The 19270-nt window shown below is 47.9% G+C and overlaps 1 long non-coding RNA gene across 1 annotated transcript; it reads left to right on the top strand.

Annotated features, from left to right (window-relative positions):
• Positions 1 to 14175: 14175 nt before the first annotated feature.
• LOC104675542 lies at positions 14176 to 16093 on the top strand. Its single transcript, XR_004059466.1, has 2 exons — positions 14176 to 14364; positions 14717 to 16093. It is a non-coding gene; the product is annotated as an uncharacterized LOC104675542 (long non-coding RNA).
• The last annotated feature ends 3177 nt before the right edge of the window (positions 16094 to 19270 follow it).

Here is a 19270-nt window from a genome sequence, read left to right as displayed (position 1 = left end):
TTCTTCCCGTGGGTAGCTTCCCAAGCAAGGGGGTTTTCCCAAACCTCAAGAACTGCAGGGCTATTAGACATTCGCAGAATTAGACAGATCTGCCTGGCCTCCAGGCCAAAAAAAAGATTTCAGTTGTTTCAGGACAGATCAAATTCAGGACCGGAAATAGGGCTGGGGAGGTCTTTTTTTCCAAGTCTCACCTGTCTGTGACTTGCAGATCTGGACGAAGAATTTCCTATCCTAGCTAGGCCTCAGTTTCCCTGAAATAACTTCGATTAGGTGGGAGGGGCGAGGGTGGGTAGGATTTCCCCTACCCCTAGCCCTTTTTAATCTAATTCAGAAATGAGGATGAAGAGATAATTATAGCTAAGTGTTTGGAGTTTTGAGAAGAAAGATACAACAGCCACACAAGGTATTATTAACTTTATTACTTGTCAGGAAGAGGTGGGGGAACCAGTTAGGATTCGGCTAGATGAGAGGTGAGTGTACTGCATTACAATCTCTGGAGGGTGTGGTGGGCGTATGAGCTGGAAATGACCATTATTTATTTATTGCTTTTGTTAAGTGCCTATAATGTGCTGGGTGCTATGCTGGATGTGTGTGTAACACAGACACATAAACCATTCAGGGTCAACCTTGCGTGGGTGGGAGGAAGTTAAAAGCATTCGCATCTTCTTCTCCCTGAAAACAGAAGCATCTTCCTCCTTGGCCTATCCCCAGCATTAGCGATGGCTCCTTGGGGGCAACCTGCAGAGGCTTCTTACTACCTTGGAGGAGTAAGGCAATCACCGGCTCACTAATAGTACACAATGATTTCGCTCATTCCGTCCACTCTTGGCCATTGGTGCAGCAGGAAGGGCCTTGAGGTCCTCCAGTTTGGACAGTGGGGAGGACTTGGCCCTGGGCTGATGGATTGCTGCTTGGCAGGTTTATGGGAGCCAGGCGTCAGCCTGGTGTGACGTGGGGAGGCAAGAGTCAATGCCAATGGAGGCAGCCCCCTGCCACCAAGCAAAGCGGCTTACAGACTTTGGAGAGGAAACAAAACATCTACATGCAAATGTTGAACCAGATTTCAGAGGAAGAGAGCAACTTCAAGAGCCAAAGCAGTTCCAACTCCCAGGTGTCTAATACCTTTTCAGCTTGGGTGGATCACGGATCTCTGAAAAACTGAGGAGAGAGTCTTGGATTCTCTCTCTGTCTCTCTCTCTCCCCCTCCGCCTCCCCCTTTCTCTTGTACCTTCTTCTCCCTGCAAACAAAAACAGAGTTTTGCTCTGTCACCCAGGCTGGAGTGCAGTGGTGCCACCTTGGCTCACTGCAGCCTTGAACTCCTAGCCTCAAGTGATTCTCCTGCCTCAGCCTCCCAAAGTGTTAGAATTACATGCGTGAGCCACCACATCTGGCCTGGATCCTCTCTTCTGTAGAAAATGCACTTGCTTAGCACACACACATGCACACACACACACACACCCCTCACTTTTTTTAAATGCAATGTCAAGGTGTCTGCTGATGCCTGAAGCACATCGGAGGGCCGCAGTTAGGTATTCTTCTTTGGAAGTGCTCAATGACCCTGGGAGGTAGGTGTGGCAGCGTCTCCTTTCACACACCATAAAACAGACCCAGAGGGAGCTCATGACTTGCTCAGGTCATGTATTAGCGAGCATCAGAGGCAGGGACCCCAACCTGCACAGGTCTAGGAAGCACCATTTCATCCAAGTCTATGTTGCATGCCAAGGAGTGTCACTGACAGAGAACACAATGAGACCACTGCCACCACCCTGGAGTCAGGCAGGCAGTGCAGCAGCCCTAGTGGACCTGAGCCAGGGTCTTCTGATAACCATTTATAGGCATATATGCAAAAAGACCCACTGGGTGACAGAGGTAAGGAGTCCTGGGGGGGATCAGAGAGGGATGCAATTGCTGAAGACTTGGATGCCTAAGCTTGCAAGTGGAAGAATATTTCTAAATCATTTATTCATTTCACAACTTCATAGGTGGAGGTGGTTCATAGGTGGTTCCTACGTGAATTTCAGTTCCCCTTCCCCCTGACCTAGAGTAAAATCCACACTCTTCTTTTTTTTTTTGGCGGCAGCAGCAGGGTGGGGCGGGATGGAGTTTCACTCTGTTGCCCAGGCTGGAGTGCAGTGGCACCGTCTCGGCTCCCTGCAACCTCTGCCTCCCAGGTTCAAACAATTCTCCTGCCTTGGCCTCCCAAAGTGCTGGGATTACAGACGTGAGCCACCGCACCTGGCCAAAATCCACACTCTTCATCACGATCTCTGTGGCTCAGCAGTGACCCTTCCATGCCTTCCTGTCTCTCCTCTCTCTTGCCACTGCCTTTCTTGTTCATTACACTCCAGCAACCCTGACCTTCTGTCAGTTCCTAGCACTTGCCAAGCTTTTCCCACCCCAGGGCCTTTGCTCTTGCTGTTCCTCCTAACTTGGAAGACTCTGGCCCTGGCTGTTCCCAGGGCTGGCTCCGTCTCATCCTTCAGCTCTCATCTTGAATGTCACTTTCTCAGAGAGATCTTCTTTGACTTTGTCTAAGAATATCCCTCCACTATTCTCTAGCCATCTGTTTCTTCTTAGCACATATAACAATCTGTAACTGTTTTATGTCTTAATTTGCTTACGTATTTATTATCTGTCTCTCCCTTGATCATAGAAAACATGGTAAATGTTGTAGCTACGGTATCCTGTTCACCCTTCTATCCCCAGCCCCTAGCACATATTAAGGGTTCACTAGTTGCAGACTGAATGACTGAAAGGCATGTTTGGAAGCAGAAGTATTCCTTGGCCACCACTTTATCTTACTTAGTGCAGTAATGCAATCAACATTTGGCTCCTGCTGTGATGCTACCCTGATCTTGAGCTGGTGAAAGCATGACTCTCCAAGATGAGCCATCCAGGAAACCACATAGAAAAGATCAAGGTCCCACAACTTCAGCTTGGGGAAGCAAGAACAAATGCGGCATTCCTCACTTAAGAAAGAAGAGGCTGTGATGCTTGCTAAAAAAAAAAAAAAAATCTTGTCAACTGGATCCATCATCAAAGGAAACTGCCCCATGGACAGTTTTATGACGTAGTCTGAAGCACAGGAAATGGGCGGCACGGGAGCATCGGGGGACTTTTAGAAGTTGTATTGCTTTCTTAAGAAAATGCTGCTGGCTTCTGGAACTGCAGTTTAATTAAATTCAGTTGGCTGGATACCTTCAAAGGCTGTTCCAGGTCTTCACCAGCCCTCGCAGACGCAGGCATCTTCCGAGCAAATGTGTGAGTGACAGAGCGGTGAAGCAGTCCCTGGCAAGATAAGGCAGGCATTCTCCAATCCTGGATCATCACACCCTGGCATGCGGCAGGGCAGGTGGCCAAGGACCTGAGCGTCCAGACCTTCCTCCACCCACCCCGCCCGGTCTCCATGTGCGACAATGGAGGGGAGACAATGCTGTCTTCATAGAGGTAGTGCAGAGATCAGGGCTATCAGAGAGCCTTGCAAAGACGCACATAGACCTACTTTGGTCAATTTCTCAGCCGTGAACTCCAATGCAGCTTCTCCCAGGGTGACTCGCTGCCACCCCAGGGATGGAGTCTGTAGGTTTCTAGGAGCTGGTCCCCCAGGGAAGGAAGGTTTGAGGGCCACGGGAGCATTTTGGAAACTTGAGCTCTCCCAAACCAGCCTGTAATGCAGAAGACCCTAGAAAGAACACTAAATGGGTCAGAGATGCAGTCCAGACACTATGGGGCATTTTGATTATCTTGGTAAGATATAAACTCAAACACAGACTCTGTCAGATGAAATGTCTCAGAAAAGGCAATTTTCTGTTCAATCTAACTTTTAATTTAAAAAATAATAATAATAGGCAGGGCATGGTGCTTCACGCCTGTAATCCCAGCACTTTGGGAGGCTGAGGCGAGCGGATCACCTGAGGTCAGGAGTTTGAGACCAGCCTGGCCAACATGGTGAAACCCCATCTCTACTAAAAATACAAAAAGTTAGCCGGGTATGGTGGCGCACGCCTGTAATCCCAGCTACTTGGGAGGTTGAGGCTGGATAATTTCTTGAACCCGGAAGGTGGAGGTTGCAGTGAGCCAAGATTGTGCCACTGTACTCCAGCCTGGGCAACAGAGTGAGACTCCATCTCAAAAATAAAAATAAAAAATAATAATAACAAGCAAAAATCTCACCCCCATTTGCCCACTTCCCAAAGAACTGAGAAAACAGCCTCTGGTCTCCAGGAAAACAAAACCAAACCCAAGTCCACCGTCAGACTGAGCTGACCTTGGCCGTGCACCTCTGCAGAGCCCAGCTCTATGCTAGGCACATTCACATCCTTGATCTCATTTGATTGTGCTGACAATGTCGAGAAACAGATTTTGTTAAGCCCATCTTCCAGATGAGGAGATCGAGGCATGCCAAGGTAATTGACACTCTCTCAAGATCACTCAGCTTGTAAGTGGCCAGAAGTATACAATGAGATGATTTGAGATGCATTTGGCATTATTTTTTGGCAACATACTGCTATTGATTATTGGCAGTTTGGGGTACTAGGGATTTAAGAGTTTTTTTTAAAATGCAGTCCTTGTCTTGAAAGAGCTCACTCTTTCCTTGACTTTGTTTGTTTGTTTGTTTGTTTGTTTGTTTTGTTTTTGTTGAGACAGGGTTTTGCTCTGTTCCTCAGGCTGGAGTGCAGTGGCATGATCTCAGCTCACTGCAGCCTCCACCTCCTGGGCTCGAGTGATCCTCCCACCTCAGCTTCCCAAGTAGCTGGGACCACAGGCATGCACCACCATACCCAGCTGTTTGTACTTTTTGTAGAGACAGGATCTTGTCACATTGCCCAGGCTGGTTTCAAACTCCTGTGCTCAAGTAATCCATCTGCCTCAGCCTCCCAAAGTGCTGGGATTACAGGTGTAAGCCACCGTGCCTGGCCTGTTTGACATTTAAGATTGCATTTTACATATTGATGAATACATTTGTCTTGTTCCCTAATTTTGCTGCAAACTCTTCCAGAGTAGAGGCCTGGCCGGGCGCAGTGGCTCACGCCTGTAATCCCAGCACGTTGGGAGGCCGAGGTGGGTGGATCACGGGGTCAGGGGTTCAAGACCAGCCTGGCCAACATAGTGAAACCCTGTCTCTACTAAAAATACAAAAAAATTAGCTGGGCGTGGTGGCAGGTGCCTGTAGTCCCAGCTACTTGGGAGGCTGAGGCAGGAGAATTGCTTGAACCCAGAGGAGGAGATTGCAGTGAGCAGAGATCACGCCACTGCACTCCAGCCTGGACAACAGTGTGAGACTCCGTCTAAAAACAAAACAAAACAAAGTAAAACAAACAAACAGTAGAGGCCTCACCTCAAAGTTTCCCACGTACAGACCATAAATCCCTTGGGCAGTTTGATAGAACTTTTTAGAACCGTGCTTTTTTTTCTCCTCTCCTCTCCTCTCCTTTCCTTTCTTTCGTCTTTCTTCCTTTTTTTTTTTTTTTTTTTTTGACAAAGTCTTGCTCTGTCTCCTAGGCTGGAGCACAACAGTGCGATTTTGGCTCACTGCAACCTCCATATCCCAGGTTCAAGAGATTCTCCTGCCTCAGCCTCCTGGGTAGCTGGGATTACAGGCGTGTGCCACCATGCCCAGCTAATTTTTGTATTTTTAGTAGAGACAGGGTTTCACCATATTGGCCAGGCTGTTCTTGAACTCCTAACCTCAAGTGATCCACCAACCTCAGCCTCCCAAAGTGCTGGGATAACAGGCATGAGCCACTGCACTCAGCCCATGCTTTACAAGTATAAAATAAAGCACAGGATTGCCAAGGAAATCACTTAGACTGTAATACAACATTGAAATATTAAAAACGAACCTTGTAAAATAGTAACAGGTAAGCTTATGTATTATCCACTAAGTAGCAAGATCTAACCGCTGGTCTACTGTAACTTCCAAGGAGTAAAGAGTACACAATATTTTGATATATCAACAGCAATTGATGGTGATACACGCACATCTGTGATTTGCACGGATACCAAAGTCACAGGTACTGCTGATACCACAGCAGTTTGTCACTTACATTCCTGATAGAAGAAAATGCTGCCATTTGATTAGAAGTTAGTGCAAAGCCAGGCACGGTGGCTTACGCCTGTAATCCCAGCACTTTGGGAGGTTAAGGTGGGTGGATCACCTGAGGTCAGGACTTCGAGACCAGCCTGGCCAACATGATGAAACCCCATCTCTACTAAAAATACAAAAATTCACCAGGCATGGTAGCACGCGTCTGAAATCCCAGCTACTTGGGAGGTTGAGGCAGGAGAATCGCTTGAACCTGGGAGGCGGAGTTTGCAATGAGCTGAGATTGCGCCATTGCACTCCAGCCTGGGCAACAAGAGTGAAACTCTGTCTCAAAAAAAAAAAAGAAAAAAGAGAAACTAGTGCAAATAAAGATGTCATTTTTTCCCGGGCTAAATTTATGGACCCCTGAATTCTACCTGTGCAAGGGTCTGAGGACTTCGTGTTAGGGCTCCTGTTCATCAAGTGGCATTTCGCTCCAGTGTGCCCTTCCTACCAGCACCGAGGGCTGCTGAGATTCTCAGTAACTGAGCTGGGAAGGACGCACCTTGGGGCTTAACTTTTTCCATGACTGAGTGAATGGCTGCTCAGTTTTTCCATGTCATTGGGGAGGTTATGGGTACATGTCAAATTCCTGGTGCTGGCATTTGAGGATCGAGCCGTAAATGGAGGCTGGAGGGCAGAACGGTCAAGGGCATATCCACAGAGTCACAGGAGACCCAGCTGCACATTCGGAACCCCCTGATATTTAGCTGTGCGTCCTTGGGCAGGTTAGGAACGAGTCAGGTCTCAGCTGTATCACCTGTGCAATGGGGCTGTAGACCCTGCTCCTGGGTTTGCTGTGAGGACTCTACGAGGTAAGAGATGGAATGAGCAGATACAACATTGGCCTATGATGAGCACTCAGTGTAAAGCGACTATTTGGCACCACCCCTTACTTCATTGTTTTTTTCTAGTACCCGTCTCCAAAGCTCGGGGAGCGCAACAGACAGCATTTGAGTTAGACCTTTCCAGACCGCTGCTGCTTTGTTCTCACTTGGAATTAGCTCACAGCTGGTAGCGTCCCCTCATGGGAGCTCTCAGAAAATTTGTCTCTTGCTCCCCACCCCTGGTCCCAACTTGAGTCATGTCCCAGGAATTTGGGAAAGGGCACCTTTAGCCAGTGGTGTGGCGATTTTTCCTTTCTTTCTCTTTCTCTCTTTTGTTTCTTCCTTCTCTTTCATTCTTTTTCTCTCTTTCCTTCCCTTCCTCCCCCCTTCCCTCCCTCCCTCCCTCTCTCTTTCCTTCCTCCTTTTCTTTCTCTTTCTTTTTTCTTTCTTTTTCTTTCTCCTCCCATCCTTCTCTCTCCTTCCTCTTTCTTTCCCTCCCTCCCCTCCCTTCCCTCCCTCCCTCCCCACTTCCTTCCTTCCTTCTCTCTTTTGCTTTTCTTCTTTCCTTCTTTCGTTTCTTTCACCTTCTTTGTGTAATTGTGCCGAGTTGCCGAGTGAATCATTGAGGGAGCGAATTCCAAGTGCAATTCCAAGTGCATGAGCTTCTCTGTGTTTCCCAGGACGGGTTTGGGCCAAGACAAACCCCTGTGATGCCAACAGCAGTTGCTTGAACAGTGGAGCTCAGAGCCGGCTTCCCGGCGTGGCTTGCAGGGGCTCTGTTTGAACTTTCTCTTCTCTCCTTCCACCCCGTGATTAAAGGAGCCACATGTAACTTTCTGCTTAGTCCTCTTTCTCCTTCCTTCCCAGTGCACACCCTGGGAAAGGCTCTGCGAAGTCCCACAGTGTTTCTTTAGGAGACTGGGCGGCCCCTTGATTTATGTTCACTTGGCAACGTAAGATTGAAATGGCCTGAGAACGCTGAATAACTGGAAAAGGGAGATGGAGAGGAGGCCTCTGGGTGTCTGATTCCATGTAGCGCATGCCTAGCCCTTCCCCCATAGACCAGAGCCACGGACCTTGGAGCCCATGGGCAAAAGCAAAAGCAAATGAAGTGGCTGGAGTTGGAAAAAGAAGTCCAAAATTGTTCAGAGAAACTAGCATCATCTGTTTTTTCTGGGAGCCTGATGACTTTGTATTTTTTTCTCCTTCTTCCTTTCTCCTTCTCTGTCTTTTCTCTAGGGATCACCTACCCATTTTGGATTTAATGCATAACCCATGGGGAAAAAGCAGAAATTTTAATCCCCAGTCTGGCCCATGGTAGGGGCTCAATAAATGTTAGTTGAATTAAATAATTTTTTATAAAAGAAGTTGGGGCCAGACACGGTGGCTCATGCCTGTAATCCCAGCACTTTGGGAGGCTGAAGCAGGCAGATCACTTGAGGTCAGGAGTTTGAGACCAGCCTGACCAACATGGTGAAACCCCTGCCACTACTAAAAATACAAAAATTAGCTGGGCGTGATGGTGCACACCTGTAATCCCAGCTACATGGAGGCTCAGGTGGGAGGATCGTTTGAACCCAGGAGGCAGAGGTTGCAATGAGCCAAGATCATGGCACTGTACTCCAGCCTGGGTAACAGAGCAAGACTCTGTCTCTAATAATAATAATAATAAATGAATAAAAGAAGTTGAAAGTCAACTTTTTTTGTTTGGTTCTGTGAAGTGTCTTGCCTGGGCCTGCAGAACCTGGGCTCATATTCCTCAGAAAGCATGGCTTGCATCTGTATAAACACTTGTGTCTGTTCTCAAATTACATATTGAGCTATTTAAGATCAGGGACTCTTCTCCCCTCCTTGACTCTTTCTTTCCACAAGTATTTATTGAACACCTACTGTGTGCCATCATTATCTCCCTTCCACTCCACCCTAACTCTGAGCACGTCTGATTTTGAATGTTTGGGGTTCAGTATTACATGAATAAATAAATGAATGGGAAAATGGAGTTTTAGGTGGGCCTCCAGGAAGTGGACCAGGGTCTGAGGTTCTCCTGGAAGGCTTACATGTGGTTAACATCTTAGAATTGGGGCCAGGTGCAGTGGCTCAAGACAGTAATCCCTGTGCTTTGGGAGGTTGAGGCGGGAGGATTGCTTGAGGCAAGGAGTTTCAGACCAGCCTGGGCAACAGAGTGAGACTCTATCTCTACAAAATTATAAAAATAAAATAAATTAGCCAGGCATGGTCATGTGTTCCTGTAGTCCCAGCTACTTGGGAGGCTGAGGTGGGAGGATGCCACGAGCCCAGGAGTTCAAGGATGCAGTGAGCTATGATTGTGCCACTGTACTCCAGCCTGGGTGACAAAACAAGACCCTGTCTCGGGAAAAATTTAAAAAATCTTAGAATTGGGATGGAAGGCAACAGAGAGACAAGCTGGTCTCGGGTAGGAATAAGGACTGATGGTGATCAGTACCAACTTGGCTGCCATCTTGCCTTATGACTGGAATTATGTAACTCTTTGGGTTGTGGTTGTTCTATCCCTAAAATGAGAGCAACCTCAAGATTTCTTGCAGATTTAGAGTTCTAGGATTCTCCAGAAACATTTACCCCCAAAACCAATAAAATCAGATCCTTCCATAAAAGAATTATGACACCACCAGATTTGTTCCCTGCTCTTTCTCTTCTTGGACTGTCTCTTCTTGGTTTCCCTTGGAACTGGATTTGTCTTTTCTTGTTCGAGAATCTACAGCGGCTCCCAATTGCCTGTCACATCTAATATGCCTTCCTTTCCTTGGCTTTCAAAAAATACGCAGTCTGTGCACAGCCCACAAATCTCCCTGACATGCGTCCCAGCACACAGCAGTGGAAATCCTCCACTCCAGTGAGGCTGTTTCCTCTCTACTCCGACTTCCCTTCAGACCTTTACATGTGGTTCCCTCATGAAGTGCCCCTTCCTGTTCCATTTATGATATCTCAATCTTCCTAATGTCATAAAGATTCCAATTGGAGCCAAATTTAATTTGGCTTTGAATAGAACATCCCAAACAAGGACTTACTCCAGGAAAAAAAAAAATTACTCATATTTCCAGACTCAAAACAAACTCTTTGACCCTCTTGATTAATTTCCTTCCAGTCTTTTTTCTTTGGAGATCTGAGCAGAATTTTAAAGGATGAACTCCACAATTTACACAGCCATCACCTTTGGTTGGCTGGACATGGAGGTTGCTTCTAATCTTTCACCATAATCTGCATGTCGTGACGAACATCCTGTAACTAAATCTTTTTATATGTCTTTAATTATTTCCTTGAGCTAAATTCCTAACAGGTGAATCATCGGGATTAAAGGCTCTTTGATGATGGGGGTGTAGGGTTGGAGGAAGAGGAACCATGCCGTGATCTAAATCCTTCTGTCAGTCCATGGGGCACACGAAGTGAGAAAGTGACAACCTTCGTCTTTTTCTTTGGGAACTGGCTGGTTGAGTGGGTGTCCCAGCACCTTTGTATTCCTGCCTATCATTTTCCTGCCCAACATCAAGTTTCTGAGACTTCTAGAAGGTTCTTCAAAGGCAATATGTAATGGAAAATAAACAACCAGCATAGCTTTAGTCGATGGCAACATTTGCCGTGCAGTGGCTGAGGATTCTGGAGCTGAGTCTCTGCTTTGTGTGTTCCCTCCATTATCCCCACCCCCAAACCCCCCATCCCCCACTCCTGGGTTGATGGACTATGGCACTTGGACAGATACGTGTGATTGACTATGGTGTTAAGAAAATATGTATGACACAATGGTTTTTAGCTTTTTCCAGAGATATTTATATCACACAAATGGCATGTTGGTTTCTTTCTTTTTTTTTTTTTCCTTCTCAACCACTAAGAATGAATAAATCAATTGTCTTAATCAGGCTAATGGAGAGTGCATGGGCTAGAAAGATAGGTGGGAGGGGCTCTTCATCTGAGCCTGTTGCTCCCTTAGCAGGGGTAGGGGAGCCTGGCAAAGTCCCGTCATATCTCTGGGCCTCTGTTTCCCTGTCTTTGGGATGGGCATCTGACCGCTCATGACTTTGCAGGATAAAGATTGTCAGAAGCATTTGGAGTTCCTTGGAAGAAAGTAGCTGCATGAATTTTTAATCCTCTATTTTCAGCTCTTTGGAGCCATGTGTAGGAGCAGGGCTGTAAACACAGAGAACTCACCGCTACATTCTAGTTTATAAGGTTTTTGTCTCACAATCCCACAGACCTGACCTTAAGAACGACTCAAAATGTGGGTGAAACACAGTTTGTTGTGGTCGTCGTTATTACATAAAAATTAATGGCTTGGCAAACACAAGGATCATCCTGTCACGCTGAGGTCATGTTTACACCAAGCAAATATATTTCAAGGTTCCTGGAGCTTCAGCAGCACTGCAAGGCAGAATCAACACAATTCCCAGGCAAGACTGAGAATCCGGTGCCAGATTTGCCCTGGTTCCAGAGGGAGACATTAGTGAGTATTAAATCTGCAACTAGAATGCCATCCGTTTCCAAATTCCTTACGGCTGAAGCAGGTTTTTTTATTTTTGAGACAGAGTTTTTGCTGTGTTGCCCAGGCTGGAGTACAGTGGCACGATCTTGGCTCACTGCAACCTCCATCTCCCAGGATCAAGCAAATTCTCCTGCCTCAGCCTCCCAAGTAGCTGGGACTACAGGCACACACCACCACGCCTGGCTAATTTTTGTAGTTTAGTAAAGACAGGGCTTCACCATATTGGTCAGGCTGGTCTCAAACTCCTGACCTCAGGCAATCCACCCCCCTTGGCCCAGAGTGCTGGGATTATAGGCGTGAGCCACCATGTCTGGTGCAAACATTTTTTTTTTTTTTAATGGAAAATAACAAGTGTTGGTTGGCAAGTATGTGGAAAATTGGAGCCCTGGTGCACTGCTGGTGAAAATGTAAAATGGGACAGTCACTGTAGAAAACAGTGTGGCCGTTCCTCGACAAGCTAAACACAGAGTTACTGCAGGACCTAGCAGTTCCACTCCTAAGTGTGTACCCCAAACAATTGAAAACAAAGGTTCAGGCCAGGCGCGGTGGCTCACACCTGTAGTCCCAGCACTTTGAGAGGCCGAGGCAGGGGAATCAGGAGTTGAGGTCCTGATCGAGGTCAGGAGTTCGAGACCAGCCTGGCCAACATGGCAAAACCCCATCTCTCAGAAAATACAAAAATTAGCCAGGCGTGATGGTGCACTCCTGTAATCCCAGCTACTCGGGAGGCTGAGGCAGGAGAATCGCTTGAACTCGGGAGATGGAGGTTGCAGTGAGCCGAGATTGTGCCACTGAATTCCAGCCTGGGGAACAGAGGGAGATTCTGCCTCCAAAAAATAAATAAACAAATAAATACATACATACATTCAATGAAATACATATGTACATTCATTTTTACATTCAATGAAAACTTATCCACAAATGTTCATAGAGCACTGCTATTCATGATAGCCAAAAGGCGGAAACAACCCAAATGACCACTAGCTAGTGAATGGATCAACAAAATGTGGTGAATCCAGGCAATAAGAAGAAAGGAAGCACTGGCACGAGCTACAGCATGGATGAGCCTTGAACACATGATGCTGGGTGGGAGAAGCAGACATAAAGGTCACACATTATAGGATTCCACTTACATGAAATATCCAGAATGGGTGATCCATAGAGACAGAGAGCAGATTGGTGGCTGCCAGAGGCCAGCAGGACGGCAGAATGGGAAGTGACTGCTAATGGGTACTGAGATTCTGTTTGGGGTGATGGAAAACTTCTGGACCTGGCCAGGCACGGTGGCTCACCCCTGTAATCCCAGCACTCTGGGAGGCCAAGGTGGGTGGATCACCTGAGTTCAAGACTACCCTGGGCAACATGATGAGATTTGATGTCTACAAAAATAAAAATAAAAATAAAAATTAGATGGGCATGGGGGCAAGTACCTGTGGTACCAGCTACTCAAGAAGCTGAGGCAGAAGGATTGCTTGTGTCCAGGAATTCAAGGCTGCAGTGAGCTATGATCACACCACTGCACTCTAGCCTGGGCAACAGAGGGAGACAACGTCTTAAAAAAAAAAAAAAAAAAAGATGGCACTAGAGAGACAGTTGATGCAGGATATGGATGGTGACCATCATTGGTCATCATGGCTGCTGGTGGGGAGTGGACGGGAGTGGGAACAGCATTAAGAGGAAGGCCAGTGATGAGGCGGGCACAGTGGTCCAGGAGGGAGATGCAGGTGGCCTGGACCAGGGGGCACAAAGTGAGCCACATGTGTCAGGCAAAACCAAGAGGGCTTAGTGAGGATCTGGACGCACAATTATTCAATATAGACTCAACTCTGCCCTTCCTATTCAGCACCTGTATGCACTTATGGATGGGAGGGGATTGGTTGGAGGGAGAAATTACATGTTCTCATAGGAATGTTGAGGGACAGATCAGAAGACTCCTGGCTTCAAATTTTGACTTTTTCATTGCCAGATCCCGAGAGAGTAACTTCGTTTCTTTGTGTCTCAGTTCCTTCCCCTGTAAAATCAAGGCCCCAACATGCACGTCATAGGTCGTTGTGAGACGGGACAACAGCACCTGCCCTGGCTACCTCCTAGGGTTCTTGGGCGACCCAAACAAGCTGTCAATTCTTTTTTTTTTTTTTTTTTTTTTTTTGAGGCGGAGTCTCGCTCTGTCGCCCGGACTGGAGTGCAGTGGCCGGATCTCAGCTCACTGCAAGCTCCGCCTCCCGGGTTTACGCCATTCTCCTGCCTCAGCCTCCCGAGTAGCTGGGACTACAGGCGCCCGCCACCTCGCCCGGCTAGTTTTTGTATTTTTAGTAGAGACGGGGTTTCACCGTGTTAGCCAGGATGGTCTCGATCTCCTGACCTCGTGATCCGCCCATCTCGGCCTCCCAAAGTGCTGGGATTACAGGCTTGAGCCACCGCGCCCGGCCAAGCTGTCAATTCTTCAAGGACAACACAGATCACGTTGCTGGGCTGATGTCATTGCTTTCGGAAAGCAGGTCCCTTGAACAGATTCTCCCAAAGCAGTGACTTTAGGAGCATCTCGAAGGCGACAGATTCCAGTTGTTAAGGCTGCAATGAAATAGCAGAAGACTCCGGGAAGCAGCGTGCGACGAGTAGCAAAGTAGCCCCTAAGGCTCTTTCTTCTGTGCTCGCCCCGCCCACTCCCGCGTGGGCCCCGCCCCGGCTAAGCTCCACCCAGTTCCCGCCCCCGATGTTAGCGCAGGCCACGCCCCCTCATCGCCCAGCCTTCTGGGTCCGAGGCTCCCACCTGCGCTAAGCGCTTGGTACCAGGGAGGAATGGGAGGACGCTTGCGGGGTAGTGAGGTGGGGGCTGGAAATTGGCAGGGTGAGAACTGGGAAACTAGTCAGAGATGCAGCCTTCCTTGTCCCCCTTCTTCATTCACCCCCTTGTTGAGGCCCTTGGCTTTTGCATAATGTAAGTACTTATTTAATGCGTGTGCTGGCTCGAGAGCTCTGCATTTGTCTTTCTGTCCTTCATATGCCAGTGTACCTCCGCCTTGTGTCTGTCTAGGTGGGAGCTCCTGGAAAGGAGGGTGCTTCCCAGCAGCTCCTGTTCGACCCCCAGCCCCGGGCCAAGGGCACAGAAAGAGAGAGACAAGAGAGGCTGGGGCTGCGGTGGGGGTGGGGAGGTGGGAGCTGGGGCGGGGCGGGGGGAGCGCGGGGGAGGAATGAGAGCACCATATGACAGGCTTGTGGAACCACATCTGATGCCAACTTGGATGCTGTCCTTTTTCTCCAATAAAAGGAACTTTTCACTTGTTTTTCAGACACCCTTTTAAAAAATGTATTTAAAGAGGCTGGTTCCTATCCATCCGACTGGAGGCATCTCAGTGCAAGAGCAAAGCTAAGTCCTGCACACACCTCCCCTCCTCGTCCTCCTCCTCCTCCCCCCAGGTTTTCCCGAATGTATCTACTCCGGTTACAACTGGACGCGGCCCCTCCCCCACCTGCCTCCCCCCTTCCTCCCCTCGATCGTGCAGGGAGCATTCTCTGTGCCTTCCCAAGTGCCCGTGGGGGACCTTCTATGTTGGAGTGGGGTGAGGGGGGGAGGGTCATATAACGAAGGCCAGAAAGAACAAATTAGATAATCAAAAGAATTATAGTAATTGCTTTCACTTTCCCCAGGCCGCTCAGCGGATTCTCTCCCCCGCCCCTCCCCTGGTTTTTCTGTCTGTCGGGAATACTCGGTCTTTCCGACCCCCTCCCCTCCCCCAGGTTCCTCCTCTCCTCTCCCCTCGTTCGCGCGTTCCCTCTCTTCCTCCGTTTTCTGGTGTGCTGGAACGTTCAGCGGAATATGATGAATGATCACCTGTCACAGCTTGTTTATTATAATGCAGGCAATCAATTACACATCCCCAACGCTGGCCGGCCCGCAGGAAATTTATATGCTCAGCACAAACCAATGTGAAAATGGAATCTCATTTGCCAAATGTCTTTCTCCCCGTACAGCACGATGATTACAGTCTGTGTTTGTTCCAACAGTCGTGTACAACTGACAGTGCTATCATTTACTGCCTGACTCAGGTCACGTTACTCTAAGGCTTTATTTATTGTGTTACGAAGGGCAGCACAGGAAAAGGACAAGGGTGTCTGTCAGGGATGGCACCGTGTTAAAAAGTGGGCGTGCAAGGGCCGTATTCCCGGGCCAGCCGCTACAACCTCAGCCCCTGGGCCCTTACCTCCGTAGCCTCTCCCAGCATCCAGCTACCCAGACTCCAAGGCCCCTGCTGGGAGCCAGCTCTAGGTACCTGGAGCTCCACAGGTCCCAGAATCGGGGTGGATCAGAGTTCCAATTTTGGTTCTGCTACTATCTAATTGCGTGCAGCAGGGACTCAATCTCTTCATCTGGGAAATGGGATTTTTAACAGCCCTTGGCAGGAGTATTGTGATCTCTGGGATGTCAGAGGCGTTGATGAATGTTAGTTCCCGGGACTTCGGAAAGAGGTCCCGTGGAAAGAGATGTGAATTGGAATTCACACTGTATATTAAAATCTCCCCCAATCTTCACCTCTGAGACATGGCTGTCTTAAAACTGTTTTGTTTCCCTTCCTGGTGGAATTTTGTACTTTTATGTACTCTGTACCAGCAGGTAGTGTGGCTTTGAAAAAATAAAATGGCCACCTTGCTCCACTGTTCTTTCTTTGCAAAAAATGGCATAGCAATCTTGGCCTTTCTAGCTGTGTGACCTCAGGCTGGTCCCTCCTCCTCTCCAAGCCTTGGATTCTTCCCCTGAGAAGTAAAGAAAATAACTCCTAAACTGCCTCCCTAGGCTTGCCGGCAGGATCCAAGGTGTCCAGAGATGAAGGAAAAAAAAAAAAAGGCCAAATAAACGGGAAAGTGAGGCTGTCACTGTTGAGTGGCATCCCGTTTTCACCCAGAGTTCTGCTACACAAAATGTTGACCCAAATTTATACCCCCACAACACTTGGTGTCAAGTGGGAGATCAGAAACTGAGGGGCAGGCAGATGCTTTGATGTGTATTAGGTTGTCTTTTATTGTATTGTATAGTGACTTTTTTTTTTGAGATGGAGTCTTGCTCTATTGCCCAGGATAGAGTGCGGTGGCACGATCTTGGCTCATTGCAACCTCCACCTCCTGAGTTCAAGCAATTCTCCTACCTTGGCCTCTCAAGTAGCTGGGATTACAGGTGCGTACCACCATGCCTGGCTAATTTTTGTATTTTTAGTAGAGACACGGTTTCACTGTGTGGGCCAGGCTGGTCTCGAACTCCTGACCTCAACTGATCCACCCGCCTTGGCCTCCCAAAGTACTGGGATTACAGGCTTGAACCACCGTGCCCAGCCTGTACTATATATTTCTTTATTATTTGACATGCGTATTTGTTTAATGGCCCTCTGCTCCACCAGTATAGAAGCTCCAAAAGGAAAGATACCAGATTGATCTTGATCACCTCTGCCTCCCCAGCACCTAGCCTTCCTTGGCACATTGTAAGTGCTCGGTAAATATTTGTGGCTTTAATGGATGAATGAATGAATGACTACATAGTCAAACTCCGTACTAGGGCAATCTCTGTGGTGCAGTGGGTGGGCCCTAGTGAATGGATATTTAAAGGATATCTTACTATTCCTCATCCCCCAGAGTCAGGCTGTGCCACATGCACCCAACCTTGCCCGGGGTCATTCATCCTACATGTACTCAGATGGCGTGAACTGGTGATGGGCCACCCATGTGCCTGCCTGGAGACTCCTATTCATCCCTCAGATCAACATCCCCCAAATAAACTCCCAGTCACTCTGGCATCCCATGTTGGTTTGTAATCTCTGCCTCTCTGTAGACCATCGGCTCCTATGCACAGGCAGCTATGCCTTTTTCATATTTGGGTCCCCAAAATGCACAGCGCAGTACCAGCCTCAAAACAAATGCTTTTTAATCAGTCAATCAGTTGACATAGATCATCTTTTCTCAGCACTGATGTATGGACTACAACTTAGAATTCCATTAGAGTACCTGGGGTCAATAAAAAAAGTGATTCAAGTTTATATATCTTTTTTGAGACAGAGTCTCATTCTGTCGCCCAGGCTGGAGTGCAGTGGTGTGATCTCAGCTCACTGCAACCTCTGCCTCTGGAGTTCAGCAATTCTCACTCATGCCTCAGTGTCCCGAGTAGCTGGGCGAGTGCCAGCACATCCGGGCTAATTTTTGTATTTTTAGTAGGGACGGGGTTTCGCCATGTTGGCCAGGCTCGAACTCCTGGCCTCAAGTGATCCACCCACTTCAGCTTCCCAAAGTGCTGAGAGTACAGGCATTTGATCACTGCACCCAGGTGAGCCACTGCACCCAGCCAAGTTCATATTCTAAAAGTGAAACATTAATGCTGCATTGTGTATTTTTTGGTCAATTGCTTCAGATATGTGGAAGGGATTTCTTTGTATATGTGTAATTACTCGTCACCATGATGATAATAACGAGGGTGACAGCACAGAGCTGTGCCTCCCCAGCAAGAATGGGCTGGGCAGGCCCGGGTATTCCCTTTGCTGACTTGCTTCACTAGTTGACTAACAGACCTTATTCCCGGGCCCAAGCTGATGATATCCTGCCAACGCCAGCTTCCCAACATGGAGGGGACGCAAGAGCGAGCGCCATGGGATCCTGGGGGAAAAGCAGCCTGTGTTTGCTGCTGCTTTGACAGTTGAGGCTCCGAGAGGGACTGGCAAACAATGGGAAACGAAACATTTGAGTGGTTGCAAAAAATTCCATGGGAAATCCCCCCTGGTGGTATTTATGTGCGATGGCTGTGACAAGGAGAGCGCAGGGCTTTTGATTTCAAGGGTTCCTGAGCAGACCACAATGGCCTTCCAAGACGGCAATCCCTGGGAACAGCTCTCTCGGCCACAAAAGGCCAGTTTGTCTGTCCAGGGAAGATCTGGCTGCATGCATCAAGTTGGCCATGAGCTGCAATGGCTTGTTTGGGGCATGACCCACATTTATAGGGTCTGGGCCTCTGAACCTTCTGCTTCTAAGACAGATCTATCTCAATTGTCCCTCTGGTTTTCCCTGGCCTCGAGAACCTGGGGGCTGATAGGGGCTGAGGGGTTTCCCTCAGGCTCAGCCTCCATATGCAGAACTGTGGGAACCTCAGCCTCCATCAGACCCCTCCCCATTTTCTGGTCAGCATGTGGCCTCCTCCTATTTTCTCTATTCCCATTGGTAATGGATATTTATTTAACTTTTACTCCCCCACCACTCTCATTTAGAAAAGAAAGTGAACTGATATTAACCAATCCTTGTTTTGCCTTCTTTAACACTAACACATATGCAAAATACTTTCCACTATTGATAATATCTTATTGCTGCTGTGATATATGTGTGTATATGTACAGATCTGCTTAAAGTAAGGTTTATATAGATTTTTAGAGACACTTGGTAAATGAGAAAATGGAAACTGAAAGAGGTTAAAAAAACTGCCCGTGTGTATTGGTCATGAGGTTTCAGTTGCAAAGTGACAAAATCCTGACTTAGATGAACTTAAGCCAGATGGAAAATGTATGTTGTATTATTTGAGAAGCCAGGGTTGGATAAGCTTCAGGCATGGCTGGATCCAGGCCCTCAATTAAGTCTTCAGGAATTTCCCTCTCTAGCTTTTTGGTTTTGCTTTTCCCTGGATTGGTTTCATGTTTGGATTGGCTCACTTCACCTGTTTTAGATCTTTCCAGAGTCAAATCCAGCCTTTTTCCTGGTTGCCTCTGTAAAGGTCCTAGGGTTAGGTTTAGTGTGCTCTGATAGACTCAGCGGCCCATTGCTGAACCAGCGACTCTGGCAACAGGGATGGACTTATCTAAGTGCCCAGATTCCAGTCACTG

Source organism: Rhinopithecus roxellana, chromosome 10, assembly GCF_007565055.1.
Source record: "Rhinopithecus roxellana isolate Shanxi Qingling chromosome 10, ASM756505v1, whole genome shotgun sequence".
In the NCBI taxonomy this organism is placed as follows: domain Eukaryota; kingdom Metazoa; phylum Chordata; class Mammalia; order Primates; family Cercopithecidae; genus Rhinopithecus; species Rhinopithecus roxellana.
The sequence above is the reverse complement of the archived record's forward strand: the minus strand, read 5'-3'. Positions and strand labels throughout refer to the sequence as shown.